The sequence below is a fragment of the Panthera pardus genome, unplaced genomic scaffold, assembly GCF_024362965.1.
Source record: "Panthera pardus isolate Hobbes unplaced genomic scaffold, ASM2436296v1 HiC_scaffold_12, whole genome shotgun sequence".
Taxonomy (NCBI): Eukaryota; Metazoa; Chordata; class Mammalia; order Carnivora; family Felidae; genus Panthera; species Panthera pardus.
In genome coordinates this window covers 47,899,914-47,925,014 of record NW_026526677.1, presented here as the reverse complement: position 1 = coordinate 47,925,014, position 25,101 = coordinate 47,899,914, and the positions used below count along the sequence as shown (strand labels likewise).

Sequence of the window (25,101 nt, the reverse complement as noted above, 5' to 3'; positions counted from 1 at the left end):
ACGTCATCATACAAAGAAGGGTGAGTAACAGAACAATAAGATATTTAGAGGGAGAGAGATACAGAAAGAAACCACATTCACATTACTCTCGTTACAGTGTATTGTTATAATTGTCCTATTTTATTATTAGTTATTGTTGTGTCTCTCCGTGCCTCATTTATAACTTAAACTTTATCATAGGTATGTTGTATAGGGAAAAACAGTATATGTACGGTTGGGTACCATGGCATCTACTAGGGGTCTTGGAATGTATGTGGATGTCCTTGGCCTTGAATGAGATGTTCAGTTACTTGTCAATGGAAAACAGGATTCTGATCATTTGTAACATGCAGTAGGATCATGATTAATTAAAGTATCACCTACAGTTATTTGGGAAGAAGTACCTCTTGAAGTAGTTGCCTTCCAGATCAAGCAGATTGTTGCACTTAACCATTATGGTAGTAATGATGACACTGAGGACTATGGGGTGGGATGATACCTTATGACTGCACTAGAAAAATGACAGAAAAAGACAAAATCAAGGCTTTAAGGTTGCATTCACACAGAGAACTTTTATGGCAATCCTAAAAAAGCCTATTTCTTATAACTGTAAGACCAACTATATTAAAAATGTGATCAGGTGGTTGCAGAATTTTAAAGGAAATTGAGTTCACTGAGCCACCAAATTGTTTATGTGACAATCAGAGCTTTGGGAACAAGTGGGATTCTCAGGCTTGGATTGCACTTGGATGAAGTTAAATGCCCAGGTCTTTCTGAGCAAGCAGCCACAGTCCCTCTTCTTATGACTGAGAACACTGCCCTTTCCTTCTTGGACTCTAAAATCACCTTATTTGAGGCAGTTGCCTTGCAAGGAGATGCTTATTCTCCTCAAGGCCCATCCTCAACTGTCCATTATTCCTATTCTAGACCTAGACTAGAGTCAGATCTCAGAATGCTCAAGCAGAACAAATGAAGATTCTGATTTGGGAGGAAATTGCTTAGAGTACAAAATAAATGCAGGAGTTTGATAATTCATATTGGTAGAAACCCAAGAGATATGTGTGAGAATAGATTCTAAGGATGTTAAGCCAAAAGGAACAGAATATAGTTTTGTATCAGGATTAATATATTGATATAGGTACATTTGCCCGATATTCTAGGTTTAATGTGGGTTAGCTAAAGCTGGAAATGGCTCTAATAGTTTGCTTGGATAATTAAATTTTAGACTCTATGATGGTGCACATTCACTGAAATTTGGCACCACATCTTCCTTAACATAATATATGGAAGGACTCCAAGTGCCCCAAAGAGTGATAAAGGTGTCTTGATATCTGTAACAAATCCCTTTCAACCACACCTGAATTTATGTTAATGAGGTGACTTTTGGAAAGCACCTAAGGAAGGGGACTGGTTGCCAAGGGAATCAATGGTGTGATTAGAGGGTTGGGACGCTTGGTCCCACCCCTCTACTTCCAGGGAAGGGAGAAGGGCTGGAGAATGAGCTCAGTCACCAACTGCCAATGATTTAATCAGCCATGCCTATGTAATAAAGCCTCCATAAAAATGCAAAAGGAACGGTTCAGAGAGCTTCTAGGTTGGCAAACACATCTATGCACTGTGAAGGTGATCTACAAGGACAGAAGCTCCTGTGCCCTGGACCCTCTCAGACCCTGCCCTATGTGCCTCTTCATCTGACTGTCCATCTGTATCCTTTATCATAAAGTGGTAAACATGTTTCCCTGAGTTCTGTAAGCTGTTCTAGTAAATAATTAAATCCAAGGGGGAGGAAACCATGGGAATGTATGATTTCTAGTCAAGTAGACAGAAGTTGTGGGTAACTTGGGGGACCTACTACTTATGATTGTCATCTGAAGTGGGGGACAGTCATGTGGGACTGAGCCCTTAACCTGTGGGATCTGATACTATATCCAAGTAGATAGTATCAGAATTGAGTTAAGTAGATAGTATTAGAATTGAGTTAAAGTGTAGGACACCCAGCTACTGTCACAGACTTGCTTGTTGTGGGAATAACCCCTCACATCTGGCATCAGAAGTGTTGTGAGGGTGGTAGTGGTGTAAGAGAGAAGGAGACACAGAGAAGTGAGTTTTTCCTACTCAGTTTGTGGCATCTTCCTCTTATATCTCCTGAAGTAGTCCCAGTTGGGATTTCCTCCCCGGAAGTATTAAGAAATACATTAGCAGGTGCAAGCCTGGATCAGTTGGTAAAGCATGTGACTCTTGATCTCAGGGTCATGAGTTCGAGTCTCATGTTGGGTGTAGAGATTACTTAAAAATAAAATCCTAAAAAAAACAAAAGAAGAAAAAGAAAGAAATACATTAGGATCTGTGACATGCTGTGTGGTGTGTCCCCAAAATGATAGTGGCAGGTATCAGCCCCAAAATGATAGTGGCAGGTATCAGCACTGAGATGGACATAATACTGCCCTTCATTCACCTTCTCATCATGTCCCTCTGCTTCTTTTTCTCTCATAAACACATATGGAGTCTTACTTTGCTGGGATTACCATAGGAAGTGAGAAGCATTTGCATTTCATATCTCTAATATTTTTTATCCCTGGCTGCTGTATAACTGATGAATCACTTTAGGGAGGTGGGAATTTCAAAGATTGCAGACCAGGGCCAGGTGTTCTCAAACCCTAACTCCTAGTTACCAAATATAAAAATGAGAAATGGGGGGAAATTGTGTAAGAAACTAAGATAGTGTGTTATCAGTGAGGGCCATTAGCCATTTTTCTAGTTTTCCTAGGACTTAACAACTCTATCAATAATGTGCTTTAAAAATTTTTTAATGTTGGGGCGCCTGGGTGGCTCAGTCGATTGAGCGTTGGACTTTGGCTCAGGTCATGATCTTGCAGTTTGTGAGTTTGAGCGCCCATTGGGCTCTGTGCTGATAGCTCAGAGCCTGGAGCCTGCTTCAGATTCTGTGTCTCCCTGTCTCTCTGCCCCTCCCATGCTCATGCTCTGTCTCTCAATAATAAATAAACGTTAAAAAAACAGAAAAGTTATTTTTTAATGTTTACTTATTTTAGGGTGGGGGAAGGGGCAGAGAGAGGGAGACAGAGGATGCCAAGCGGGCTCCAACTGATAGCAGAGAGCCAGATGTGGGGGCTTGACCTCACAACCGTGAGATCATGACCTGATCTGAAGTCGAACGCTTAATCAACTGAGCCACTCAGGAGCCTCTATCAATAATGTGCTTTTTAAAATTTCGAGTTCAGTCACCAGAATTGAAATGGAGAAAATAGTTAATTTTATCACTCATCAAAGGAACTACGTTGGATATTCAGTAAGTGAAGTCATTTCACTGAAAATTTTAGTAGAGTGATTTATGTGTTTTTGGAATTATTGAGCATTATTGACTTACTGAAATGCTTTACCTTATCACCGACCTAGTAATAATTTGTTCACTAGACTGAGAATAACAAGTCACTTCTAAAAGGAAAAGAAAATTTGCAGTAGGTGAAGGACAGTGTATCTTGTAGCAGATCCATATATACCTAAACTTGTAAAAAATCCATACCAACCTTTTCCTGGTCCAAAATGCATGAAGTCTTGGTTAATACATTTAATTTTTGCTGAATAAATAGATGACAAAATGCTTAACCATAATCGTCTGTGAGAATCTGAGTGCTTGTACTGAGAGTTTGCCTATGCCTTCAAGTGTTTATTGTTGAGAGAGAAAGTGAGCAAAAGAGGGGCAGAGAGAGAGGGGGACAGAGGATCTGAAGCTGGAAGGCAGACGGCTGGATGCGGGGCTCAAACCCATGAGCTGTGAAACCATGACCTGAGCTGGAGTCTGATGCTTAACTAACTGAGCGACCCAGGCACCCCTGCCTGTGCCTCCAAACCCTGCGTATCACCATACCTCATCTTTATAGCCAGGCCTGACCTTACAATTCCTAAAGGAAGGAAGTGACTGCCACACTATACAAACTCCTAGGATGTTTGCTTAAGGATGGAGAGTCATAAACTGATATTCAGGTGATTTTTTTTTTCCTTTTCTTTATAGGTTATTTATTTAACGCCCCTCCCTCCACCACTTTTTCTCAAATTTGTATGGAGCCAGGCCAGCAGTTCCACATATGAATAGATTGTATGGAAACCTTTCCGTTTCCCCAGGCCTACTTTCAAACTGTAACTTTTCCAGAATCTACTGATGGATCATTGAGTCTCTGTGTTCCTCAGGACTCTAGACTCATGAAAGATATGAGGAGATACAGTTAAGGAACATCACTGCTATGATGTGTCATCCTCCTTCTCACTTTCTTGGCAGCTAGGACATTATCAATGCTCAGTTTTCCACCCCTCCATCTTTTTTTTAACCCAGAAGGTAGAAATCGACGGCAGGCATGAGAGAGAACACAGCACTGATTCTCCAAGTTTGGTGTTGGGACCACTTTACACCTTTAAAAATTACTGAGGATCCCAAAGAGTGTTTGGGATCTATCTATTGATAGCTCCTATGTTAGAAATTAAAATTAGAGACATTTTTGAAATATTTATTTTTAAGTAACAATAATAAGTTTATTATATATATATTTTTAAGATTTTATTTTAAGTAATCTCTACACCCAACTTTGGGTTTGAATGCACAACCCTGTGATCAAGAGTCATACACTCTACTGACTGAGCCAGCCAGATGTCTCTAACCTCATTACACGTGAATGTAAATAACATTTTATGAAAAATGATTCTGTTTTCCAAAATAAAATTTTTAGAATAGTAGCATTGTTTTACATTTTAACAAATTTCTTTAACAGCTACTTAATAGAAGATAGTTGGATTTCCACATCGGCTTTTACAGTCAATCTATTAAAATATGTTGTTTTAGTTGAAGTATATAAAGAAAATCCTGTATAAATCACACATATGTGTAATTGGAAAAGGGAGGAGTATTTTAAGATATTTTTAGATAAGGGGTGCCTCGGTGGCTCAGTTGGTTGAGCATCTGACTTCGGCCTAGGTCATGATCTTGCGATTTGTGAGTTCGAGCCCTGAGTCGGGCTCTGTGCTGACCACTCAGAGCCTGCAGCCTGCTTCAGATTCTGTGTCTCCCTCTCTCTGCCCCTTCCCTGCTCATGCTTTGTCTCTCAAAAATAAATAAATGTTAAAAAAAATTTAAAAAGATATTTTTAGATAAATGTGGACAATCTTATTTGATATTACCCCAGAACTCGACAAGTGCAAGTTTCTTAAAAGAATGGTGGAATCAAATGTGGAATCTGGAACTGTAGCAGTGAATGTTTTGTATTCTATTACATTACAATCCAGAGGTCTGTTTTGTACCTTGAACTTTTTAATTACCCATGCATAATTTTGTAACATTATACATTGGTCACTTGGAAAATATTGACTTGCTGAATTACGCAGATCTTTCACATGTTGATGCATTTAATTATAAAACATCAAAAAATAATTCAATAGTATTACCACTGATCTCATCAAAAAGTCTTAAGTTATATGGGGATGATGTCAAGCTTATGGCATTGTATACAAGGTTTCCAAAATTCTAATGTTCTCTTGAAAGCTAGAATGTTATCACTGGCAACAAATACTGCCAGCTGTTTTCCTTGTATTGACAGACTCATTTCGTTCATTTTTGAGAAAATTTCTGCCAGACATCTAAGTCTGATTTACTATAGCTTGTCTGTTGTTTCAAGAAATAATGGAGTTCCACAAAAAAAGCAGCTAAGTCAGCTTGTGACTCCAATGATTGTACAAGTACTTTTTCTGGAGGCAGCCATTATATTTTGGTATTCAACAGAGGTGTTTTATATATACCTCCCATTTTGTCACACAGAATATTAGACCCAAGGGTTGACATTTCCATAATATTAATAATTTTTTACTGCTTCATCAAAGGCATTGTATGAGATGGGCTTTATTTATTTATTTATTTTTATTTCCTGTGAGTGTCTGGTAATGAAGAACAAAATGGCTACTAGTACCAGTTAGGTGCCTAAGGAATCAGCAGCTTACCCACAATTATTTTTGTTCCATCAGTACAAATGTCAACACAGTGAGAAAGGCAAACACCATCCTAGTGTTTTAATCTCACAGTCCTCACACAATGAGAACAGTGGGTCTATATGACCAGCATATGAGACACCGACAAAATTCTAAAATTTAAGTCTTTTAGTGTTAATATCTTGAGGTTTCCCCAGCCTACTCTTCTTCATGTCCTTGCTATGTTGACTTTTTCCCCATGATTCTTTTGGGGGAAATCTTCATTCCTGTCTTCTTCTGCCTCTGTTGGGTGCTCAACTCTGACATTAATTGCCTTTTTATCAGTTTGATCAGTAAGTCAAATATTTATACATAGACATAATTTAAAAAACATATACCAAGTTGGGGTGCCTGGATGGCTCAGCTGCATAAGAATTCGACTCTTGGTTTTGGCTCAGGGCGTGATCTTGCAATTTGTGGTTTCGAGCCCTGCGTAGGGCTCTGTGCTGACAGTGTGGGGCCTGCTTGGATTCTCTCTCTCCCTCTCCCACTGTCTCTGTCTCTCTCTCTCTCAAAATAAACAAACATTACAAAAATATACACCGAGTTCTTGTACCCTATCTGCTTCATATCTTTCAGAAATTCATCAAGATTTCTTTGGTGGTGATTGCATTCCTCTCAATTTTTCTAGTACTGCTATTTGTTTTTCTTTTTATGTCTTTGTTATTTCAATGGTATTTTGGAAGGAGTGGAAAGAACTTTGATTACATTTGTCAATATCTTAAACCCAGAAGTTTTCCTTGTGTTTGGAGATAATGGGAATTCTGACTTTTCACCAATTTAGATGGATCTTTCCCCCAATTAGATTGGCTTGCAGAGCGAGGTTTTGGATACTTTGTGCCTCGGAGGTGCACTTGTCACCTCATTGTTGACTTTCGCTGTGCTGCCTCCCTCCAGAGTTCATTTCAAGGGCAGGGAGGTTATACATGCCAGAGATATCATAGTGTATCAGCCTTTCTAGTTGGCTCAGTCTCAGAGCAATGTTCTGTTCTTACTCCAAACAATTCTTCATTGAATTTGGCAACAGTCTTTGGGCCTGGCTCTTAAGATCCCGTTTAAAAAATGTCTATCCTTTTCAGTATGTTTTCATGACTTCATATTTTCTGGCATGAAATTAAGATAAACATGTCTTTCCACCAAGATCTAGATCAAACAAATAGGATGAAAATCTTGTGGGAGAGTTGTTTATTAGAAGGGAGGTTATAGCATAAATGGAGGCTATGTATCCTCAATTGAACAATGCAGAATCCAGCATAATGTCATCATTCACCATTGACTTATTTCACATGTGAAAATATTAGCAGCATATCAAGGTCTTCAAGGTCTTCAAGGCCAAGGAAGGTTAGGCTCTATATTGTATGTACACCGGATATTTTTTTACTTGAGCAGAGATAGCGTTCATTAAGATTCCTTCAGAAACTTGAAGTTTTCCACAAGTCAAAAATTCAGATGTCAAAAGGATTTTTCTTTTAGGAAGATTTTCAAAAAAGGTATATTAATTCTGTTCTTATTGATAGTGTCAGATTCACTTTTAGTGCTTTGATATATCACATGGGCATCTTAAAAAGTTCTCATTCAGTACTAGAAAAGAAATTGTGTGGAAGTAAAAGTTCTTCTTGAGGTGATAACGCCGCTCAGCTAAGAATAAAGTAGTAAGTCAACGCTTGTTGACTGAATCTGGGTAAAATTGCTTTGAAGAAGTTAATATTTCTATATGGCTTTTAGCAGTAACACATATAGCAAGAATATGAGTATTATTCATTCATAATACATCCAATGTGGTTAGTAAGAAGACATTATTGCTCATTATCCATAAGTAGTAATAACAACATAGTTTTAAATTAATTAATTAATTAATTTTTAATTTACATCCAAGTTAGTTTGCATATAGTGCAACAATGATTTCAGGAGTAGATTCCTAAATGCCCCTTACCCATTTGGCCCATCTCCCCTCCCACAAACTCTCCAGCAACCCTCTGTTTGATCTCTATATTTAAGAGTCTCTTGTGTGTTGTCCCCCCTCCCTGTTTTTGTATTATTTTAACAGCACCGTTTTTTAAAGCTCTTCTCCAGAGGGGGCTGTGGAAGAGTAGATTGTTATTCAGTGAACTTTCATTACCTCCCTCCCAACCCTTACGGTAGGGGCAAGTATTCTATTTCTCATTGATGTCAGACTTGGCTGTATGGTTTGCTTGGGCTAAAGCAAAAGGTATATGGGCAGAAGTGATAACATACAACATGTGAGCCTAGGTCTTAAGAGGAATTGTGTGCATCCTTACATTGCTCTGGGAACTTTTGTCCTTTGCCATGAGAAGAAAATGCCCCCTGGTAGCTGTTGCTCCTTTAGCCAGACTATCCTGGTTATCCTGCAAATATACAGCCTAATGTAGCCTGTCTCAGCCAATCTGAAGGCCTGTGAACATGAGAATAAATGCTTGTTGTTGCATGACAGTCTTGTGGTGGTTTGTCATGCAGCAAAAGCTGATTTATAGAGGGATTCATAGCATTGCCTCAACATCATACAACTGCTTCCTCTAGGATATTAAGGTAGTAAGTAGATACTATAATTACTGGGTTACTAGGTGAGAATTTTCTAAATTTTGCCAGGAACTTCTTCTTTGACCCATTGATTCTTTTTTTTTTTTTTCAACGTTTTTTATTTATTTTTGGGACAGAGAGAGACAGAGCATGAACGGGGGAGGGGCAGAGAGAGAGGGAGACACAGAATCGGAAACAGGCTCCAGGCTCCGAGCCATCAGCCCAGAGCCTGACGCGGGGCTCGAACTCACGGACCGCGAGATCGTGACCTGGCTGAAGTCGGACGCTTAACCGACTGCGCCACCCAGGCGCCCCTGACCCATTGATTCTTAAAGCATATTTCATTTCCATGTATTTGTGAATTCTCCAGACTAGCTTCTGTTATTTACTTCTAGTTTCACTTCATGGTGGTTGAAGAAGATATTTTATGATTTAAATTCTTTTTTATTTTTTTTATTTTTTTATTTTTTTTTATTTTTTTTTTCAACGTTTTTTTATTTATTTTTGGGACAGAGAGAGACAGAGCATGAACGGGGGAGGGGCAGAGAGAGAGGGAGACACAGAATCGGAAACAGGCTCCAGGCTCCGAGCCATCAGCCCAGAGCCTGACGCGGGGCTCGAACTCACGGACCGCGAGATCGTGACCTGGCTGAAGTCGGACGCTTAACCGACTGCGCCACCCAGGCGCCCCTGATTTAAATTCTTTTAAATTTATTGAAGCTTGTTTTGTGGCCTAGCACAAATGGTGTATCCTGGAAAATGGTGTATCCTGGAAAATGTTCCATGTGTATTTGAGAACATGTGTTTTCTACTGTTATTGGGTGAAGTGTTCTACATATGTCTGTTAGGTCTAGTGGGTTTATGGTGTTCAAGTCCTCTATTTCCTTGTTGGTATTCTAATTGTTCTATCCATTATTTAAAAAAAAATTTTTTATTATTTATTTTTGAGAGAGAGAGAGACAGACAGAGACAGAGAGCAAACAGGGAAGGGGGCGAAAGAGAGGGAGACACAGAATCCAAAGCAGGTTCCAGGCTCTGAGCTGTCAGCACAGAGCCCAATGTGGGGCTTGAACTCACAAACTGTGAGATCGTGACCTGAGCCCAAGTCGGACGCTTAACCAACTGAGCCACACAGGTGCCCCTGTTCTATCCATTATTGAAAGTGGGGTGTGAAGTCTCCAACTATTATTGTAGAACTGTCTACTTCTCCCTTTAATTCTTTTGGTTTTGCTTCATAATATTTTAGGATTCTGTTGGGTATGTATGGGTTTATATCTGTTATATCTTCTTGATGAATTGACTCCTTTATCAATATGTAATATCATTCTTTCTTTATGATCAGAGGCATTTTCTGATCTAGAGTGGTAAACTGGATATACAACCTACATCATTGCCCACTAACATCTGCTCTAAGCATAGTTGCATTATGCAATAAATCCTTAACATTTGCTGCACAAAAAGGTATGAATGAGATGGATATTTCAAGGATGGAAATAAGGTCAGTGTGGCTGACATATTAGTATCAAGTGGAATCAGAAAGGTGGACAAGGGTCAGATCACATAGGGCTTTGTAAATAGATAAGGAGTATAGAACTTTCTTAATGAAATGAAATTTTAGTGGAGGGTTTCAAGCATGGGAGTTACATTTTAAAAGTTCACTTTGGCAGCTGATGAAGAATGGATCATAGACAGGCACAAGTAGAAGACAGGGAAAGTGGTGAGGCTTTCTCTAAAGTCCAGATGAGATGTCAATGGCTTGGACTAGTGGGGCAATAGTGATGGAGAGAAGAATAGACTTTGGAGGTGTATCTTAGACACAGAATGGATAGGGCTTGCTGATGGATTTAGGTAGGGAATAGTAGAGAGGACCCAAAAATAGCTTACATTTTTTTGGGGGGGGCTTGAATATCTGGATAGTCTTTCCTGAGACAAAAGAAAGAGTAGTAGCAGGTCTTTTTTTGTTTGTTTTGTTGGCTGGTTATTTGCTTAGGGTGAAGAATAAATCAAGAGTGTTCTGTTTGCTCTTGCTAGAGATACCCATTTTAGGTAGTTAGGTGGGTCAAATGCTGTGTGACATCAAACAAGATGAGGACCAAGAAGTGATCACTGGATTGGCAATGTGGGAATCATTGATAATTCTGAAAAAGCACAGTCTCTGGAAAGCGGTGGGGCCAGAAATGTGATTGGAGTGGATGGCCAGAGATTGTGAGATGAAGGAGTGGAGACAGCATACAGAGATAACTCTATCAGGAAGTTTTTCTGTCGAGGATTTGAGAAGTAGTTGGTAATAGTTGGTGGAGGTTGTGAGGTTTAAAGGAGGTGTTTTTTTAAAATAGTTATTTTATTTATTTATTTTTCAACGATTTTTATTTATTTTTGGGACAGAGAGAGACAGAGCATGAACGGGGGAGGGGCAGAGAGAGAGGGAGACACAGAATCAGAAGCAGGCTCCAGGCTCCGAGCCATCAGCCCAGAGCCTGACGCGGGGCTCGAACTCACAGACCGCGAGATCGTGACCTGGCTGAAGTCGGACGCTTAACCGACTGCGCCATCCAGGCGCCCCTATTTTATTTATTTTGAGAGAGAGAGAGAGAGAGAGAGAGAGAACGAGAACGAGTGGGGGAGGGGCAGAGAGACAGGGAAAGAGAAAATCCCAAGAGGCTCATGTCCAGCAGTCCAACATGGAGCCCAACATGGGGCTTGATCTCACAAACCGTGAGATAACGACCTGAGCTGAAATCAAGAGCAGGCTGAGCCACCCAGGCACCCCCAACACCTGTATTTTTTTTTTTTTGATATTTTTTAACGTTTATTTATTTTTGAGACAGAGAGAGACAGAGCATGAACGGGGGAGGGTCAGAGAGAGAGGGAGACACAGAATCCGAAACAGGCTCCAGGCTCTGAGCTGTCAGCACAGAGCCCGACACGGGGCTCGAACTCACGGACCGCGAGATCATGACCTGAGCCGAAGTCGGCCGCTTAACCGACTGAGCCACCCAGGCGCCCCTGTATTTTTTTTTTAACCAGTATTCTATAGTCCTTGTCTTCCAGACATCATTAACATTCATTCATTACTTCAATGGAAGTAATTCAATGGAAGTAATTACTTCCATTTTCTGAGAACTCTGTGCCTTCGGCAGGTTTTGAGTTAATCTGCTTATCCCAGTGGACACCACTCCACTTGCTTATCAACTTACTGTTATTGGCTTTCTAGCACTTCCCTTATGGATCTAGTTGTCATGTACTTAGTTCCCTTGCTATCTCCTCCTTTAAACTCACATATTCTCTGAAGAGCTCCCAGTGTTGTGCATATTTTCCCCTCCTCCTACTTCCATCAGCATAGGTGCCTTCCTCTTTCCAGGTATCAGCTTGCTCCCTCCTAAGGGAATCCCAATATTCATAAGATATTTTAGCATTTTACAACTTCTCAATTTTTTTTAGTGTTCAATTGAGAGAGAGAGAGAGAGATAGAGAGAGAAAGAGAGAGAGAGAGAGCAGGAGAGGGGCAGAGAGAGAGGGAGACACAGAATCTGAGGCAGGCTCTAGGCTCCAAGCTGTCAGTACAGAGCCCAACACAGAGCTCCAACTCCTAAACCATGAGATCATGATCTGAGCTGAAGTCAGATGCTTAACCGACTGAGCCACCCAGGTGCCCTGGTCTGTTTTCTTCTAATGCCATGATCTTCCCATAATACCCATAGGGCCCAAGTGTGGCTAAGGGATTCCAATGGCTAGAGTCTTTTGATTTCTTCTCTCTCTGGGCCCCCAAACTCTTCATTTACTGGACTCCAGAGGCATTGAAACAAATTGATTCTTTTTTTTTTTAATTTTTTTTAAACGTTTATTTATTTTTGAGACAGGGAGAGACAGAGCATGAATGGGGGAGGGTCAGAGAGAGGGAAACACAGAATCTGAAACAGGCTCCGGGCTCTGAGCTGTCAGCACAGAGCCGGACGTGGGGCTCGAACTCACGGACCGCGAGATCATGACCTGAGCTGAAGTCGGCCGCTTAACCGACTGAGCCACCCAGGTGCCCCAAAACAAATTGATTCTTTAGATCCCCTTTCCCCCAGAGAGCTGATATCCAAGTGTCCTTATAGATGTAGAGAACTGTGACAGAATAGTATCACAAAGGAATTATTAGTGGGACTAGGAGAGGCACACAACTGGCTCAGGAGGTCTGTCTTCCTGGAAAATGCATCTTCTTGAACTCCAACCAAAGCAGCATCTGGGGTTTTATTGAGAAAACTGACCAGGAAAGCCAAATATCCTTCACATTTCAATAAATGTCAACTTGCCCATTGAAAAAGCACAGTGGAGTCTCCATCAAAACATGGAGTTGGGGAATGAGGTAACTAACATCTGTACTAGTAGTTTTCTGGGTTGTGGTTAAGGACTGAGTTTCACTGGGGTAGTGGTCCATGGTTTTACCTGTAAGGCAACTCATCTATGGCAGAGCCAGTCTTTATAATGGGGGTTAACCAATATAAAAATAATTCCCTGCTATGATATAGGGGTTTCATGGGTTGTCTGGCTACATGTTCATGTAAGCATTTACAGCTCTGTGATGAGGTTGCTTTATGCTCGCTTTATGCTTGTCCTTCAACAGATACCATTTTTTTCAAAGTGGTTATGATTTTGGCCTTGTCATTTCTGTCACTAGGCAGCTTCCAAATTGCCCATTCTTGGCAATGTTTAATGCCTTGTCCCCTGTCCTGCTGTCAGGGGCAGCTCATTTAAGCTGCCAAGAGGACCTGCTTTATTGCTCAGCCAGCCAAGGCCTATGCTGTTTTATGACATTTCAAAATGAATCAATGATAGAAATTTCAATTTGTTTCAGAAGAGAGTTGTCAACAGGCCCAGAGCTCAGAAAATGAGTGGCCAGGTCTTTTGGAGGCATTGGTTTGAGTATATGTGGAAGAAAGGCATGCTTATTGCTATTTCAGCATGCATTTACTCTCTGAAACTCATCCTTATTTATATGTGGGTTCTGCTTCTGAAGAAACTGGGGTAGCCTTAACACTTGCTAACGAGTAGAATTCCTTTTTATCCACTTTGCTAAAAGTGATCACAGGTTGTTCTTGCCTTTCCCTTTGGGGGACTACCCCTCCTCAGTCCCTGTGGTGTGAATGCAGCTGATTTCAGATCTTTGGTTCACAGGTAGGCATGTGACTCAGGCCTGTCCAACGAGAAACATGGATTTGATATAGGGCTGGGCATGTTAGCTGTATTAGAGTTCTGGAAACAGATGAAACTCTCAAATTGGGTTATCAAATAAGCTTCCCACAGAGATGTGGGCAGAGTAAAGAAAACCCTAAGTGAAAGTGCAGTTCCTGGGGTTACTCATAGCGGGGCATTGTTACCACACATGGGTTGTAGAGGCAAGACTGAGAGCCATTACTCAAACTCAAAGAGAGAGAGAGATGAGTAGAGAGAATTGAGGCAGGACCCATGACTATTGACCATGAGACATAGCTAATCGACGCAGACTCTTGCCAAGGGAACTGGGGGTAATGAATATCTCATCTCATTCTTTCCTCTTCCCCCAGTCTCCTGCTGTCTTCCTACTGACAATCCCCAAAGGAAAGAGGAGGGGAAAGAAGCTATTGATGCATCCACACAGGCCAGCCTCTCAGCTACAGAACAGGGAGAAAGGTGGAGAGTAGATTTGAAGGGCAAGATGAAATGCTCAGCACATGAGCCAACTCAGGCCAATTGACAGTCAGTCCTGGGACTTTTTGATGGAACGATTAGGAAAATAGGTACTCTATTTCCACTGGAATTTCTGTGGAAAAGAAGCTTGGAGCTACTGGTGGTCCTCTTGTCATCACTCTGGAGAGAGGAAAGCAGAGCAGAGAGATGGGGACAAATTCCCTATGACACCATTAAGTGATGCATCACTTTTTAAAAATGTGATGACACACTTGGATCCAGTTACACTTGATGACTACCCTTAGCATTTTCAGCTAGGGGCCAATACATTTTCCCTCTGCTTGAGCCAGTCAGATTTCCACACTTGCATCTGAAGGAGGCCTGATGAATACACGGTCATGCTCAGTGTACTGCAAAACTTAGCTCCTGGAACTATTGAGATGCTCTCTCTCGCCACACCCAGCAGTGGCTTCTAACCTATTCATTTCACTAAATCTGGTCTTCTTGACTGTGCAGGTGCCAGCCCCTGTCTTTCCATAACCCTTGCTAGCTGTAGCTTGTTCCTCGGTAGCCCTGAGATAGCCAGGGTATCCCTGACCCAGATGCAACATGGAACAACATCTGGAATTTTACAAATCCCCATGTGTTCATGACAGTATTCAGTATGTGAGAGACAGTATTTCAAAATATGAAGGAAAAATAATGCAAGTCTTCCTTAGTAGGGAAAAAAAGGTTAGAATGAATATAGACTGGGGTTAGATGATTTTTTTATTTTTAATTTTTTAAAGATTTTATGTTTAAGCAATCTTCACATCCAACATGGGGCTTGAACTTACAACCTCAAGATTAAGAGTTGTATGCTCTACCATCTGAGCCAGCCAGGCACCCCTGAGGTTAGATGATTTAACTGAGATATTAAAATGTGTGCAAAGTTTATAAATGCTGGGCCAGATCAAATAATTCCATGGGAGAATGATTTTAACATAAGGATAGGCCTGCTTTGTGTGCTCAGGGTTCAGAAATACCTGTTCTGAGAGATAGTCTCAAAAGATATTTGATAAGTCTGCATCTTTGATAGGTGGTCTGTTTACAGGAAACCCTCTCTTTGGAACAATGGGTGTGTCCTTTAATATTATACTTTTCACCAGCAAGAAAAGAAAGGGAAATAGTTTGTGGGCAGAGTGCCAGGAGGATACAGTCCTCTTCAGAGCAGTCTGGCAGCTTGCAGTCCTCCTGCCTCCATCTCCAGCATTCTCTCCATCCATACAGTGCAGAGTGAAAAATCCCATCTGTAAATACAGGGCTGAGGGGTGGGGTGGGCGGAGGAAGGCTGGAGCACAGAGTGGCAGAGCAGAAAGAGCATAAACTTGGACCCAGATTCTTCCATTCGTTAGCTGTGCAAACTTGGCTTAATCTCCCTGAGTTCCCGTTTCCCCTTCTGTAAAATGGCAATAATAAGATCTTCCTCAGAGCATGGTTGCAAGGATTAAATGAGATTGAATGAACAAAACTTCTAATGTACTGCTTGGCAGTTGTCTTCATAAGCAGCCAAAACAACATCAGTGAGGAAAGTCTGGGCAGGTCGGATTGCAGCACATCAAAGATTCAGTTTGAAGCCAGCATGATGCCTGGCGTTTAACAGCAGACGCTAATTCCTATCTCCTTCTTCCTGCTTTCCCCAGGAGTGTTCCATCCCTCCCATGCAATCCTCCACTAACTGAGTGGGCACGCATGAGATGATGGAAGCAATTCTAGTTTTAAATAGCCTCAGTCTGCCTCTTTGGCCCCACAACCCCCCATAACCCCATAATAATTCTGAGAATTAGCCTAAGAAACAATCTAAAAGGAAGAAAATGTACCTTGTGCCAAGATGTTTACTACAGAATTATTTATTTAAACGGGTTTTAATTTAGTTTTGAGAGAGAGCACAAGTGGGGGAGGGGCAGCGAGAGGGAGACAGAAGATCTGAAGCCTGCTCTGTGCTGACAGTAGGGAGCCCCACGCCAGGCTTGAACCCATGAACCGTGAGATCGTGACCTGAGCCCAGGTCGGTCTCTCAACTGACTGAGCCACCCAGGTATCCCTACTACAGGATTATTTTTAATAGTAAAAAAACTTGTCAATATGCAATAATGAGGTCAGTTCAATTATGGTAATTAACTAAATGGGTTATTCTGCAGTCAATGAAATGATAACTTCAAAGACTATACAGTAACATTAATATATTATTTAATATAATTTATTAAATTATAATCCAGGTAAATCAAAGATACACACAGAATTGTGTTTATACTACGACACGGGCTTGTGTCTATATCAGGGCCCTACTGGAGTCTCTGTTCTCTAAGTGTTCGTTTTCTTCGTCTTTCCACACCGGGTTTGTATTCAGATGGGGAGATTCTCTAAAGTCTCTTTTTATTTTTATTTTTTTTATTAAAAAGAAAAATTTTTAACATTCATTCATTTCTAAGAGTGAGAGAGACAGAGCATGAGCAGGGGAGGGGTGGAGAGAGAGGGAGACACAGAATCTAAAGCAGGCTCCAAGCCTTCAGCACTGATGCAGAGCTTGAACTCATGGACCACGGAATCATGACCTGGGTCAAAGTTGGAGGCTTAACAGACTGAGACACCCAGGCACCCCCACTAAATTCTCTTTTTTTAAAACTTTGTTTATTTTTTGATCAGGTGTGAATATTTTTTATCCATAAAACTTACCAAGGCCAGTAAAGAGAGACTAAAAAACAGAAACAATTTGATTCTTTGGGGTAACAGGAATTGTGATGAGTTTGATAATGCATTTTAATTCCTGCTGATGGACACAATGTTTAATTAACAATATTTTAAATTAATATTAAATGAAATGTATTTTATTACTATTAATAATGTTTAATTAACAATAATGTACATTAGAATTATGGAATAATCCTCCCATTCCTGTTTTACAGTGCTTAGGGAAAATGAATTATTGGATATTAAGCATTTAGAATAAGATCGGACATAGAGTGAACAATAAATAAGAGCTTGTAGCATCACCATTTATTACATAAGAGGTATTACTCTTCCATGAATGGACTCCAATAATCCTCATGACAATGCAGTGAGGGAGAGGCTGTCAGTATCCCAGTTTTAAAGATGGGGAAACAGGCATAGAGAAGTTAAATTGCTTGTTTAGGGTCACATCACCAGTAAGGGGCAGAATCTTGCTCCTCACTGTTCCATCACAGTACATGCTCATGAAGGAAAGCTGGCTTATAGAAAAGAAATGGCCGGCTGAGCTTTTAGGGGAATTTGGTCTTTGGGTCGCTAGGCCTCTAGGGAAGGGAATGATGAGGGTCTGGAGAGGGGGGAAAAAGGAACAGGGGCTGGCTCTGGCTCTTGTCTCTGCATCTTCTGGAGTGGAGGGAATGGAGAGGTTGGGAGTAGGGCGACCCAGGATTCACACATTCGTTGGTGGAGAACGTCCATGACAGACATGTTGCTCAATTCAGACCTGGAGTCTGACAAATAAAAGGGTCTGAACCTATGGGGCCACTCTTAACTTCCAGGGACTTAGAACTGGATGCTTGTTTGAGATATCTGAAACAACACGCTCCCCCACACAACTTACAGAGTAGGAAGCAAGCCTTGAGATGGCAAGTGCCTTGCCTTCTTGTGCCTCATTATGTTTCTCCTCATAAGTAACCCCAAACCTGTAGACAGAAATGTTCGCAGACAGGTGTGAGACTCTCTCCAGTCTCTGTGCCCTGTCAGGGCTCTGCCTGAGGCAGTGTTGCCCTCTTCTCTCAGACCTCCACTCTCTGAAAGGCCTGAGAACCTTCCCACTCTGACTGCAATGAGACAGTGGGGGGTGGGAGTGGGCCTGGTATAACCAGGGCAAGGCCAGCATGAAATCAGAAACTGAGCCCGGGGCAGAGCTGTCCTAAGTGATGGAGGGATTCCAGGAATTGGGGCCCAGGGGCTTGATCAGGGAACCCCCAGCTGCTGGAATTAGAGAGCAAAGTCAGGCTGAGGGTCAGAAGCAGGCAGGGACCATAGGGACAAATCCTCACCCTCTGCCTGTCCTAGGAATGATCCCGGCTGAAAGAGTACCCAGGGGCTGGGGCTGAATCATGGAGTCTTCACCTGAGACTAGGAAGGAAGACAGCACTGCAGAGTCAGAAACATGTGAGAAGCTGTGGTCTAAAAAGGGAAGTCCAAAGGGTCACCAAAGTGAAGGGGCCAGAAGCAGCTATGGCAGCTGGGATATGGAGCCAGGAATCTGAGAACTGGGGAGGTGAGAGCAAAAATAGTAGGTCCAGGGTAAACAGGATTGGCCTGGAACAGGTGCAGCTTGTGGCTCACTCTGGTGGGCCAGCTGGGTATGGTGGGGTATGGGTCTGCTAAATTTAAAGGGCCAGGACTCAGCCTGGGAGCCTGTTATGACAGCCAGGGCTGAGTCTGAGACAGTCTGGGCACAGTTTGCCCTGGACCTGGGGCTAGTTGACCAGGCCAAGTCACAGGGGAAGGCAGCTTTGGAGATAAGGACAAACAAAGCCTGATGGGCCCTCAGGTGGAGGAACAAGTCTGAGCACTGGGGCCTCAGCACGGCACCACTGGTGGGGGGCGGGGGGGGGGGGGTGAGGGAGGCCTGCCTGCTCAGGCCTGTGTGAGAATGTAGGGCTGTGGGAGAGAGTGGCTGATGAGTCACAAGTCCCAGATGTGGAGCAGATGCTGTAGGCAGCTTTGGGCTTCTTGTCAGCAGATTTGACCACGCTTGGGCCAGCTGTCAGGCTCAGGCCACTGGCCCTGTTCCTAGCACAGAGAAATCCTAAGAACTTTCTTCTCTGTGAGCTTTCCCTCTTGGAAGTGTTTTGTAGTCCCACAGAACCACATTGGGTGAGCAAATGTGTTCTCAGAGCCAGGCTTTACAAGCTGATTTTATGACGCATCTAGGCAGAAGGTGAAACGCCCCAGTCATTAACTCACTTCCCCTGGTGGGGGAATTCTGCAATGAGTCGTTCATCTGAGCTGTGGAACCAGCTTCTCTAGCACACACAGACCTGTCTGTCAGTGTACATTTGGCTGCTCGGAGAAATCCCTGGCACCTCAGAGGCTGTCCCTGGTTCACCTCTGAGACCACGTGCTTTCTCTTGCAGGCGACTTCAGCTGCTTCCTGGAACGGGCCAGGACACAGGGATGATGTTCCACGGATAAGGCTGTGCTGTGCCAGGCGAGGCCCAGACGCACATCTGGATGCTTAAACCCCAGCATACAATGGCAGCCAGATGGCTTCATCTGTCCTTTGAACGTGTCTGTCCTTTTAAATTCCAGCTTAACGGCCACGTGTTTTAGGCCACTTTTATCATCCCAAAATAGCGCTCTGACCATGTCTGCAAAGAAGGGCCCCTGAAGCAAATGCAGTGTGCTGGCTGCCAAGGCTGGCAGAATGAGACACAGTACTTGAAATAAATGCAGGGTGTTTGCTTACAGATTCTTCTCCACCACATCATGGATGAATCAGATGACTTCTCACCCCAGATTCTGTTTTTACCCACTTTCCTACTCAGAGGCAGCGGTGGGAGGATTTTATAAAGCTGAAAATATATCCCTAAATTATATCTTTTTTTTTCTCCTGAGTTTTAATGTAGACTAGGAATTCTTTCATTCTTTGACACAGTCAGGAATTATTTTTTACTTTTCCAGTTTCATTCTGTTTTAATTCATACTTGTGGGAAGAACACTAAGTAGGGAGTCAAGAGACTGAGGGTCAAGTCTCTGCTCTGCTCCCAAGGAATGGATTTGGGGCAAGTCAGTTCACCTCTCTGAGCTTCAGTTTCTTCGTTGGCAAATGGGGTGCCAGTTCCCTGAGGAAGCTGGGAGCGTCCATGGGGCAGGCTGGCTTCCCCCTCGGGAGCCCTGGCGTCTGAACCCCAACCCTCCACTTCCCAGGCCTGTTATGACATTAAGTTAGATCATGTGTGGAAATGCTTTGAAAACTAAAGTGCTACATTTCTGAGAGAGGTCATTATTCCTGTATACCATGTCCCTCCCACCCCCCCATGAAGTGTCTCTTCTCTCCAGTTTTCTTCACACTCAACCTAGTCTTGTCAGCAGGTGGTGCTCGTTTAGGATCCCAGGCAAACCTTTTCTCTCTGGCTTCCCCAAGCTGGACCAACTCCTTAACACCATTCACAACACCTTTGTAGTGCCCCCCCACCCACCTCCTGCCTTTTTTTTTCTAAAGTGCTCCATAAGTGCTTTAGGGGTACAGTGTAGTGGCATTAAGTCCTTGTCAGCTGCTGCTACCATCCATCTCCAGAACTTTTTTCAGCGTTCCAAGCTTGTGTTTGGCTTGTTTCACTTAGCATCTCTTTCAAGGATCATCCACGTCTGCTTCTTTTCAGAGATACAATTCCCAGAAAGTTTTAAGCAATTGGGTTTTTTTTTTTTTTTAAATCCAACAATTTTGCCAGAACTTATTATAAATTGGGGGGAGGGAGTCTGAATGGATATATCCACTTCTTTGTTTGTGCTGTTGTAACTGTACAAAGTTTGTAGATGCTGTTTATAACTGGAAAGTCATGTTTGTAAATAAGAAATAAAATACTTTGTGTATCTGTATCAATCTCAGTTGGCCAGCAGCTGAGCGAGTGTGCAATATTTGGTATGTGTTGTTGGGCAACACTCTTCTTCCCCGAGTGTTTATTTGTAACTGATGACTTACCTGGGAACTGGAGGAGTCCTGAGGAAGAAGACTTAAACCCTGTCCACAAATGGGGGTCAAACATCAGTGTCACAGCTGATGGTCTGAGGGTTCTGACCAAAGCCAGTTTTTAGGAAAGGGATTTGGACCCTTTGGGGAAAATTCACTGAAAGGGAACAGGTAGGCTGGCATGGTGAGCCACACCTAGAACCTGAGGGGAGCAGCATCGAGACCTCTGAGCACCCCAGGAGGAAAGGCCACATATACAAATTAGAAAACCATTAAACTCTGTAATACTTTGGGGTCCAATGCAAACCTGCCAAGAAAGTTATAGCAGGATGACGGGGGGCCATTCTCCTCTTCTGTATGACAGTGACTGGTGACTAGAGTAGCACCGTCACCAGCATCAGTGGCTCAGGAATCTGGTGTCGGGGAGAGGGTCTCCATCCAGCTCAGCAGAGTCAGCGCAGTGACAGTGGTGGGCTTTTTAGTCACTGAGATGATGTGAAGCAAGCAGGAATCCCACATCTCAGGCTTGTTGATGTAGAGGGCACATCAACAGCTTGGTTTGTATGGATAGAGGCCAGCAGCATGGGGAAGCCTGAGCTGATTCACGTTCAGATGTCAAGTCCCTTGGAGACTCCTGTAAAGTCCTGGAGGAGAACTTTGTAAGAGGCTGTAATTCTTGACACGCTGGATTAGAGGCCGGGCCAATGAGATTCAGCTATTAATATGACCGTGATGGTAGTCATAACTATTGGCTGGTATGCGTCAGCAACCTGCGGGTTATATATGTTTTGATTTACTTATTTATTATTATTTTTTAAATGTCTATTTATTTTTGTGTGAGAGACAGACAGAGTGTGAGCAGGGGAGGGGCAGAGAGAGAAGGAGACAAAGAATCTGACGCAGGCTCCAGACCTCGAGCTGTCAGCACAGAGTCCAATGCAGGGGTCAAACTCACAAACTGCGGGATCATGACCTGAGCTGAAGTTGGATGCTTAACCGACTGAGCCACCCAGGTGGCCCTATATGTTTTGATTTAATGACACAACTATAATGTGGTTTATTCTGATTACTAATTTGTTAATGTCATTTCATTTAAAATGTTTCAAGCAGAACTTACAAATTGCCAATACATAGGGAAGGTACACCTCTTGCTTTTGGCTTGTTTATGAAACTCAGGGACTTTGAGAATAGATGAAATCATCACTATTATAGTCTGTTTTTTGGATTTAGTCACATTTTCAGAACACAAGAACACATTGAGAAAACAGGAGGCAAGCAAGCCGTGAAGCCTATGGGATACAACTTTTCTGCGACGAAGTTTGCTAAACCAATCTCTGTTTCTGAGTGGCTGCCCTATCAGCAATTTCTATTTCTTCCAATGCGTCATTTATCATTGTTCTGGAATGCTAGGATCTGAAGGGGTGTTTGCTCAGAAATGACAAGTTTTTGTTTTGTTTTCAGCCATTCTCTGTTAGTTTCCTGCAGGAACATGTTTGGGTATTTCTACATGTCATGCAGGTGGGTATTAACTACTCTTTTTTTTTAATATTTATTTTTTTAAATTTACATCCCAGTTAGTTAGCATATACTGCAATAATGATATCAAGAGTAGATTCTAGCGATTCATCCTCTGCATATAACACCCAATGCTCATCCCAACAAGTGTCCTCCTTAATGCCCCTTGCCCATTTAGTCCATCCCTCCACCCCAACAACCTCTCCAGCAACCCTCAGTTTGTTCTCCATATTTAAGAGTCTGTTAGGTTTTGTCCCCCTCCCTGTTTTCATATTAGTTTTGCTTCCCTTCCCTTCCCTTCTGTTCTGTATCCTAAATTCCTCATATGAGTGAAGTCATATGATATTTGTCTTTCTCTGACTAATTTCACTTAGAATACACTCTAGTTCCATCCATGTTGTTGCAAATGGCAAGATTTCAGTCTTTTTGATTGCTGAGTAATCCTCCACTGCATTTATATACCATATCTTCTTTATTCATTCATCTGTCAATGGACATTTGGGCTCTTTCCATAATTTGGCTGTTGTTGATAGTGCTGCTATAAACATTGGGGTGCGCGTGCCCCTTTGAAACAGCTCACCTGTATCCTTTGGATAAATACCTACTGGTGCAATTGCTGGATCGCAGAATAGTTCTATTTTTAATTTTTTGAGGAACTTCCATACTGTTTTCCAGAGTGGCTGTACCAGTTAGCATTCCCACTAGCAATGTAAAAGGGTTCCTTCTTCTCTGCATCCTTGCCAACATTAACTACTCTTGTTGAAATGGTTCCATTCAATCCTATTCAAGTACAGGCACTGGAGGCTAGGACCTATTCAGATCCCCATCTTTCCTTTGGTAGGGCTTATGGGTGTCCTGAACCATTGTAAATAGGATTTTTCTCATTAGGTAGGTCTCTTGTGCTAAGAAAAACATTGAGACATGGGTGGGCATTGTTGCTGTTGGACCATGCATGGCTACATGGAGGTAACTGGTGATGGGATGCCTTCACTTGGGGACAATGTCGGCAGCAGAAGGGGCTCATCAGCATAGACAAATATTGGCTAAATTCTGGGCATTGGCTGAGCTCCCACTGACAGTGCTCTCTCAGGCCCAGGTGAGGCAGTCTCTTGAGGCTGACTCTCATCTTCCAGTGGCCCCTTCAGTTCTGGAAGCTTTACTGACTTCCCTTCTCAGGCCCCTGCCCTCCCACCCATGGCAAGTACAATGTTAAGGGAATCTGGTGATCTTCATCTGTTCTCTTTTCAAGTTATTTTTAAGAACTGCTTATTACATAAATCTTCAAACATACAGAAGAGTTGAAAGAACAGAACTGTGACACTTGCATGCACTCTATCTTGAATTAAAGCAATTGTAACATTTGTCATATTTACTTATATAGAACATCTTATATATGAAATACTTCAAAGTAAATTGTAGACTTTTCCCTCCTAACACTTCAGTATTTAGTTTGCATCTCCTAAGAATAAGGATATTCTTCTACATAAAATACCATGATCACATCTAAGAAATTAATAATTTGCTAATATAATCTAATTTGAATTACATATTTAATTTTCCCCATTGTCCCCAATATGGATTTTAAAAAAAGTGTTTACTTATTTATTTTGAGAAAGAGTGAAAGTGTGAGCAGAGGTGGGGCAGAGAGAGAGAGAGAGATTGGGAAAGAGAGAATCCCAAGCAGGCTCCATGCTGTCAGCACAGAGCCCGATGCAGGGCTTGAACTCATGAACCATGAGATCATGACCTGAGCTGAAGTTGAGTTAGACACTTAACCGACTGAGCCACCTAGACACCCCTCCATTATGAATTTTTGAATTGATACTTTAGATCCAGGATCCAATCAGAGTTTGTGCATTGCATTTAGTTGTTATGGGTTTTAATCTCTTATTCTAAAATAATCCTCCCCATTTTTTAAAAATCACATTGACACTTGGGGAGCCAGGCCAGTTGTCATGTAGTATGTCTCACCTTCTGACTTACCTGATCACTTTCTTGTGGTGTCATTTAATTTCTTTTAACAGAGCTCTTACATTTTTCGTAAACTGGAAATTAATTTTAAAGGCTTCATTGTATTTGGTTAACAATTTTGGTAGGGTGGCCAATTTTTTTTTTTTTTTTTTTTTTTTTTTTTTTTTAACAGACAGGCATTGTGCCCTATTCTCTTATAGGTTTGTCCTTTGAATTTCAGCCATTTCTCTTTCTCCCTTTTTCTGTCAAAAGGCTTAGCTTTGGCACAGTACTTTTTTTCATAGCTATTGCTACGGAAGTATTTTATCAACCCATTTTGGAGTCTTCTCTTTGTATTTAAGCTGTGACATTCCTAATCTTCCTGTGGCGATGCACAATTGTCACTGGGAAGAAATGGAGTACAAGACACTGCAAAACGGAAAAGCACCTTGATTATGTTTGAAGGCTTACCGCATCATGCCTTCAAAGAACATTGCCATCTGCTGTGAAGGATCATGTTCTGGAGGTTAGAAGTAAAGGGAAGTAGAGGTCATGCCCCCAAAAGTCTTGCTCCACAGAGCTGGAGGGACACATTCTGCAGAATCCAAGCCTCCACTCCTGATCTGTATCATGTGAAAATATGCAATTTGGGTCCTTTTCCAAAACCAGGTCCCAAGAATAAGACTTATTTTGCAGCTGCTCATATTTATTTAGCAGTGCCATCATCCTTAGCATTTTTCCTGTTGACT

General features: G+C 42.1%; 1 long non-coding RNA gene across 1 annotated transcript; it reads left to right on the top strand.

Annotated features, from left to right (window-relative positions):
* Positions 1-18,405: 18,405 nt before the first annotated feature.
* LOC109271340 (uncharacterized) lies at positions 18,406-19,666 on the top strand. Its single transcript, XR_002081928.2, has 2 exons — positions 18,406-18,469; positions 19,332-19,666. It is a non-coding gene; the product is annotated as an uncharacterized LOC109271340 (long non-coding RNA).
* Positions 19,667-25,101: the final 5,435 nt, after the last annotated feature.